General features: G+C 43.7%; 1 pseudogene; it reads left to right on the top strand.

Annotated features, from left to right (window-relative positions):
• Positions 1 to 4,966: 4,966 nt before the first annotated feature.
• Positions 4,967 to 7,721, top strand: LOC115063302 (annotated as a pseudogene).
• The last annotated feature ends 445 nt before the right edge of the window (positions 7,722 to 8,166 follow it).

Raw genomic sequence — 8,166 nt, 5'->3', positions numbered from 1 at the left:
TCCTGTTTTGGGAGTGTGACATGGTCTTCTTATCTCCCAGAAGTGCTGTGCAAATGACACTAGATTCTTCTCTCCACTCCAGGTACTCAGCTCTACATTCCCGCNAGTACCCCTCCTATCATAAGAATGTGAAGATATATTTGTACTGCTATGCCTGTTTCTCTCAGAAAACCATTACTGGATTGAATGGTTCTCTCAATATCATGTGATAGTACTTAATTTTTTGGAATTAGTTATGACCTTTAAGCTTTTACAAAGTCTCATTTCCCTCAGTGCTCATAAGGATGAATTAGACTTGAAAGATTGACCATTTCTCAAACATGAACATAAAACATGTTTAGAAAATGAAAGGCAATGGGACAGCAGATGCATTCCNAATGGNGCCATCCTGATGTCACTTCCTATTCATTTGTCATTCAGATGAGAACAAAGCACTGGGGGCAGCAGTGGAGGGTGTTAGAAATAATGTTTCCTATGGGTTGGGAGAGTGCAGTAGATTCCCCTCTGAGAATGAAGTTCTGGTTTATAATTCAAAGTCTAGTCACTGTTCAGTTCAGCAGTAGGAGATTCCAAGATTGAGAAAGATTAAATATCATCCTGTGATATCTATCATGCCACTGAAGCCACCACTGTCTACCCAGCAAGGGAGGACCATCCTGATGTCTAGGCGAAATGACTATTCCAGATAACCTGTCACACCTTGGAAGTAAGAAGTGGGTTTATATCCTGCATGATGTTCTCTCCTTGGATATGAGCAAAACATGTACATACACTGACACCAGAAACACTNCTGTCTCATCTGCTTTTGAAGAAATTATTTTCTCAGTAATGGCTTCAGAATGATATTCCATGAATTTATGTCTTTTGACTCTTTACTTAGAGAATAAAATCTGAGAGTAAAGGTGTGTGTGTGTGTGTGTGTGTGAGAGAGAGAGAGAGAGAGAGAGAGAGACAGACAGACAGACAGACAGACAGACAGACAGACAGACAGACAGACAGACAGAGACAGAGACAGACAGAGAAACAGAGACATAGACATTGGAAAAAGAGAAGGGGAAAGGGAAGGGGGAGGGGGAGGCAGGGAGGGACAGAGGGACAGAGGGACAGGGAGAGAACTCACCAGCATCACTTGTACAGAGTCTGCCATGATCCCCACATATGGCATGAGGATGTCCTTGTGGAATGCTGGTGTCAACATCCGACGATGCTGGAGCCACTTATGTCCATTCAAAAAGAACAAACCATGTCCTGGGCAAGAATTGGTTATGTGTGTGATCCCAAGGGTTAGTGGGGCAAGGGGAAAGAGTTGGGGTAACCTGACAGGCAGATAGTGGAAGTTCTGAAGTAAGATAATGGAGTAAGAGGAAAATCTTAAACATGTATAGCAAAGAGTAATAGTGTTTAGGATTGAGCCATTAAATCTGATATGATCAGCACAGATATGACTAAATCTGAAAAGGTGGCACATGCAGACTCTAGCTTGTAGTGTTTTAATGTGCATATGGACATGGGGGCAAGCATCCAGACTGTGAAACTAGAAGAGAGACCACAGGAGAGGAACAAGAGGAACTGAGCAAAGTAGGAGAAGCAATGTGATACATAGGACATGAGAGTGGAGAGGCCACAGGAAGCCTGGAAGGTTACAAGGAGGGCCTGGGATGGGGGAGAAGCAGGAGAGGGTAGAAAATCCAAAATGTAAGTTTGAAAAAAGAAACCCATCAACAAAATTTAATTCCACTTATGCTCGTTTGAAATAATAATAATAAAAAAAAAATCTTGTAACATTGGAGTTGAAGGCTGCATAAGAAGGTGGCCAAATAAAAGTGGGTCTGAACATGTTTAGAGAAAACGAAGATGAATTGAAGAGAAGGAGCAGAGCATAAGGCAGTTCCAATCAGCACAAGGAAGAGTCAAAAGGGCTGGGAGGTGGCTGAGTGGTTAAAAGCAGGGCTCTTCTCCCAAGGACCCAGGTTAAATTCCCAGCACCGCTGCACTTAAAAATTCGAAGAGAGAAAAGAAGATGTATGAGGTACATATTAACACTCAGAAAACATAAATGTGGTGTGACCAGAGTCCTGGTTTACAGTTACATACCAAGCCAAGGGATCAAGAATCTGTAGAGGCTAGCCTTTGGGTCTGAAAAAAAAGGGGGGGGGGTTGCTTGGATACTGACACTCACCAAATAAGGCAGCTGTGGTTGATGCCATGATTCTTGGTGAATCTCAGAGTCCCTGTCCTCTCCCACTACAGCTGTCTGTCTGTTTCTCTTGGTACTCTCAAGTGGAATCAGAAATGCAAGCTTCACCTCTTAGCACACTGACAGCCAGGACTGTTCAGAACTGCTAAGGCACACCAATCATGTTGTAGTATCAAAGAGTGGATGAAATGTGTGGATTCTACAGTGGGTCATAGTCTTCTGGCCTAGGATGACCGTTAAAAGGATGTTTCAAACCCAATTTATATTACAGGCAATGTATCTAAGAATACGATAAATTTTCTAGCTAGTCAACTGTTAGAATCATTCAGTATTTACTGAGTATTATTGGAATTTAGCTGNGTTGTGGCGGGAGCAGTAGGAAATAATAAGATAGAAACTTCCCATATTTTAGCTGCCAATCTTCTCTCATTTATCAGATTGTAAACATATACTTGAGAGAAGACTTTTGTGTGCTGGGATGGGATTCACTCTCACCTGCTCTCCCCAGGATCACACTCATGTAGTCAGGGTCATAGATGTTGATGAAGACTTGACTTCCCCATATCCAGTGGATAAATGCACCTGGGAATTTCTCTACATATCTTAGTATCCATCTCAGCTCCTCATCCTCTTTGAACTGCCACCAGGAGAAACAAAGCAAATGATACCATCTTGAGCAACAGGCTGGAAGTAGGGATGATAAGTTGACAGATACAGAGGCATGGTGCTGGTTCTATCCACAGAGTGCTAAGGATCTGACTGTGAGGAACTGCAGCATGGTCTACTCTCATTGTGACTGCCCAGGTCATGGCATAAAGGTGAGAATGTGACTCCTTGTTGGACCATGTAAGAGCTCTCTCTGAATTGCCCTTACAGCCTTGCTTGATTAGTTCCCAGTGCTGGGTTCCACAGGGCAAAAGTTAATATCAACTTACTCTTGTTAGATTCATGTCTTAACCATGTTCTGCTCAAAATCATACACTGAAATGCTAAACCTTAGAACCTCAAAATGTAACACTACCAGGACATAGGGTCTTCAAAGAGGGAACCAATACAAAATGAGGCATTGATAATGGACCTAACCCACTATATTGCTGTCCTTAGGAAAAGAGGAATTTTGGACAGAACAATAAACACAGAGATAGATATGTAGTGTCATAATAAGATGATTACCATTTATAAGCCAAGGAGACAGGCCTGCAATCGAAATCTCTTTAGAGCCCAGAGGAAAAACCATCCCCATCATTCCCATGACCATGAGCTTCTAGTCTTCACAGTGAGAGACAAGACATTTCTTTGTCTTATCTGCCCAGCTCTTTTGTGTTACAACCCATTCCAACTGGTACAATCCTATGAGTCTCCATGCAAGGCCACATTAGGAGAACTGTCAATTTCCCTTGTTTTTAATGAAGATTGAGGATTCTGATGCTGAATGTTATGTCCCTGTGATTGTATTAGACCCAGACCTGACATCCCACAGTGTCCTTGCCCTCTATTCCCACACTCCTGGGCATCATTACTTCTGTGGTGGCAAATGTAGCTCTGAAATCTGACATCCTTGAGTTCTCAGCAAAATGTTCAGCATAGTCCACAGCAATCATCCTTTATTTCTATAAGCATGAGCACANGAGGGGAGGAGTCAGAAAGTGGGTGAGTGAATTTTCAGTAGGCATGAGGCAAGGGAGATAGACTCTTTGAGAGAAAGAATAAGAGAGCTGCCCTGAGAGGAGTCCTGTAGACTCAAAGAGAGAAAGCAGCCAGGGTGCACTGCTTGTGGACGTTGTACATCGTGGTGCGCACTAGGCTCCGCACCACGATGTACAACGTCCACAAGCAGCATGGTTCTGTTCTTGCTGTAAGGACACTTCTGTCTTTTAGGTCATGACTGTGTGACATACATAACAAAATATGTCAGAGTCTGATTCTGACAGGCTAGTCCCTGTGTCCTCCTACTNCATTTGAGTATAGTGGGGGTTGCAGACAACGTTTCAGGGTTCACTTGTTGGTGGGAAGAGAAACTGGAAGACAGTTGAGCTTGGCTGAGAACAAAATGTTCCTTGTGCAGTCAGTGGATGAGCATATGAACAGCACAGATGAATTCACTGATACCTGCTGGCACTCATGTCAGATTCCTTCTGAGGAACAAGGGACCCTCACAGAGCAANTGCATTTGCATTTGTGCTCCAGCAGGGGAATGTGGCTTAGTCTCTCCTGACAAGTTTTGAGAACCATCCTTCTGGGGTCACACTGCTTTGTGTTCCCTGATCACATTCATCCTTGAAATCGCTCTGTAATTCAATCCACCACAGGGACTGTCCAGTATGTGCCTTGACTACTAGGTATAAGATTCAGTTCTCTGTGAGTCCCTCATCTTGGCCCTGCAAACACCTGGGAAGATGCTTTTTAGCACAGTAACATGCCCCTCTTCTAATCTGAACACACAGGACAGTCTGCTGCCTCCAACTCCTGTTCCAGCTTACTGCCACACTTTCCCTCCACTCTTTCAAGTGCACACATGAGCACTTGTTGTTTCCAACTTCTGCAATAGCAGAGGTAATGAATATAAACACCGCAGAATGACGAAGGTTAGAATTTAGGGATGTGTTTGCTATAAACTACCAGAAGTTGGGAAGTCATTCAGTATTACCAAAATACCATTTGTAAAAATAAACACTATTCACCTAGTGAATGTCTACATAGACCCTCAGTATTACTGCAGTGTCATGTCAGAAGTCTTACTGATTCCTTCTGTCAACTGCTAGCTCCAAAAAGATTATATTTAGATGGTAACAATTGTGTCAAATAATAAGTTAGGTCTCAAATCAAGAATGAATCTGTCAGGGAGATGGAATGGGCCTGGTGCAATGATGGGGATATAGAATGAATGAATGAAGAAAATAAAACAAAATAAAATAAAAGAGAACTAATCTGTCAGCTATTAACACAACAACTTTGCACAATCAAAGTTTTCCAATTAGGCTTTGGCCATTTCTTTGTGACAAATACTTATAGCTCCCGTATGCCATGGGCTGTCCTCTGCTGACCGTAATTTGTCCTCCTAGAAAACAGAGGTCTAGCTCTTGGATCACTACCTTATGATGTAGAAGGATAGGGGTTTTGATATGACCCTCTAGCCCAGAGGCTGCTCCTTCCCTTGTTCCTGAGCTATTTTATGGCTGTGTGAGACTGGGTACAGGGACACCTGGAGTGGATGGTGTGTTTCCGTTCAGCTCACAATCCAGTCTTCATGACAGGAAAACAGGGAGAGAAACAGACCCTATTTAATGGGGGAAACCTCAAACATCCATGTCCTTAGTTGAAGGACATCGGGCTACTATCTCTTCTTCTTACATTGAGGAGCTTCTAGAGAAGAATTCATTCTCTTCTTGTGCTCTGATTCCTCTGTCTCCTTGTCTGTTCTCACCACAGACAGTGAACCCAATGGGGCAAGGATTCAACCACAATGTTGTGATTGCAGTGAGGCAGATGCTGGACTGGACATTGAGTGACTCATTATTGAACACTCTAAAAGATTAACCTGATACTTAGAGAACAGTTGGAATACTGGCGGTGCTCCAACTGGAGAGCAACTCAAAAGGAAAAACCTTGGTCTTGGAAGTGCCAGGCTAGGAAGTCACAAGACAGGAGTGAGGAAGGACTGTGGAACAGAGCTGAGGCACAGCAGAACTGACTTCTAATAAGGAAGTGAACTCCATTCAGAGACTGAGCACCAACCAAGAACCCCAGGCACATAGGTAGCAGATGTTCAACTCAGTCTCCATGTGAGTCCCCCAACAACTGGAACAAGGGCAGCCTCTAAAGTTGTAACCTGAGTGTGGAATAAGTTCCCCAACAGGGCTGCTTTGTCTGGTCTGGCTTCAGTTGGACAGGAGAAGCCTAATCCTACAAAGATTTGTTGTGCTAAAGTGGGAGATCTCCAGAGGAGCCCCCCCCCCTCAGAGGGGAAGGGGAGATATAGAGAAGAGACTCTCTGAAGGGGAATAAGAAGGGGGATCTTCTTTTGGGTTGTAAACACACATATAAATAAGTAAATAACTCAGCTCCATACTATTTGAGATTTGCAGAAGCTGATAGCAAAGCTGGGTTTGTACAGAGGCCACATGCTTGTTAAACAATAGATCATGTCTTTTATGTGTATCTCTGTTGGAATCCTTTACTAGCACACCTGAGCTTGGAATCTGTGCTCCTAAAAACACACAAAAGGAATCGATGCTGTGCACTGTGAACGGTATTTTTATCTTCAGTTTCTGAATTCTCAATTTTCCATGGCTATATCCTTAAAGCTAGAATGTGTAAGCCCCAGCTCACCCCCTTCCCAGTTCCACTCCTTCCTACCTGCAAGCAATGCCCAAAGAGCCAGTGGGAGGGTGGCGATGGGAACTGGTGGAGGGCTGTGAGCAGCCATTGTCTGCGCAGGTAGTGTTGGGCTGCCTTGAAGAGCAGCAGAAGCAGGCCAATCAGGGAGACCACTTGGGGGAACCCAGAGATGCATTCCAGAAATCTGGCGGGGCTCAGTGCAGAGATACTCATGGTGCAGTGGCTTCTGGACCATAGATTGTCCTTCCCAGACACTGAATCTTCCTGTTATCCTATAGATATATCTGAAAGATGCTCCACCTACCTCTGGGAGGGGGAACAGATCCTGAATTCCAGTCCAGAGTTTATGAGCTGTCAAATAATGAGACAATGGTAATGGCCCTAATCTGTCATATCCTTTGTCTATATTTTCAGAGACATTTAATAAGTACCTTCTATATGCGGAAAAGGTCACAGGGACGAAAAATTAGTCACGGATCTTGGATTTACATAATTAATAGTCTAGTTTACCATAAGTTTATTTTATATACCTGGTTCTAGTCCTAAAATGATCTCATTGGTAAAATCTCCTTGCCTGAAGGATTTTTTTCTCAGTAAAAGAGTTATTAAGAGTTCAGGATGAACCATTATACCAGCACCCCAGCTGTGTTCTCAGACGCCTGCTGCCACCCCATCCTTGACTCTGGTTTGTACTAAAGATCCAGAATCATGACTGAGTCCAAGTACTTCACAACCAATAAGAAGGGAGAAATTCTTGAAGTAAAACCTGAACTCAACAATGAAAAGAAAGAAAAGAAGGAGGAGGCCGTGAAGAAAGTGATTGCTGCTATGACCATGGGGAAGGATGTCAGCTCTTTCTTCCCAGATGTGGTAAACTATATGCAGATTGACAGCCTGGAACTAAAGAAGTTCATGTACCCCTATCTGATGAATTATGCTAAGGGTCAGCTAGCCGTGGCCATCATGGCTGTCAACAGCTTTGTGGAGGATTGCGAAGATCCCAATCCTTTGATTCTGGCCTTGGCAGTTAGAACCATGGGATGCATCCCGGTGGACAAGATTACAGAGTATCTCTGAGAACCCCCCCCCCCAGCAAGTGCTTGAAGGAAGAAGCCCCCTATGTTCAAAAAATGGCAGCAGTATGCTTTGCAAAACTCCATATATCAATTATATCAATGCCCAGATGGTAGAAGATCAGGGATTTCTGGATTCTCTGTGGGATCTCATAGTAGATTCAAAGCCAGTGGTGGTGGCTAAAGCATTGTCTGAGATCAGTGAGTCTCACCCAAACAGCAACTTACTTGATCTGAACCCTCAGAATATCAGTAAGTGGCTCACAGCCCTGAATGAATGCACTGAATGGGGCCAGATTTTCATCCTGTACTGCCTGTCTAATTACAACCCCAAAGATGACCAGGAAGATCAGAGCATCTGTGAGCAAGTAACACCTCGGCTGTCCCATGACAGCCCTGCAGTGGTGCTTTCAGCCGTAAAAGTCCTATGTCATGTTGCTGTCTGAAGAGCCAGAAGTGCAGTACGTGAAGTTGCTGAGAAGAACATCAACCTAATTGTCTAGAAAAGGCCTGAAATCTTGAAGCAGGAAATGAAGGTCTTGTTTGTGAAGTACAATG

This window comes from Mus pahari, unplaced genomic scaffold (assembly GCF_900095145.1).
Source record: "Mus pahari unplaced genomic scaffold, PAHARI_EIJ_v1.1 scaffold_13829_1, whole genome shotgun sequence".
In the NCBI taxonomy this organism is placed as follows: domain Eukaryota; kingdom Metazoa; phylum Chordata; class Mammalia; order Rodentia; family Muridae; genus Mus; species Mus pahari.
The sequence above is the reverse complement of the archived record's forward strand: the minus strand, read 5'-3'. Positions and strand labels throughout refer to the sequence as shown.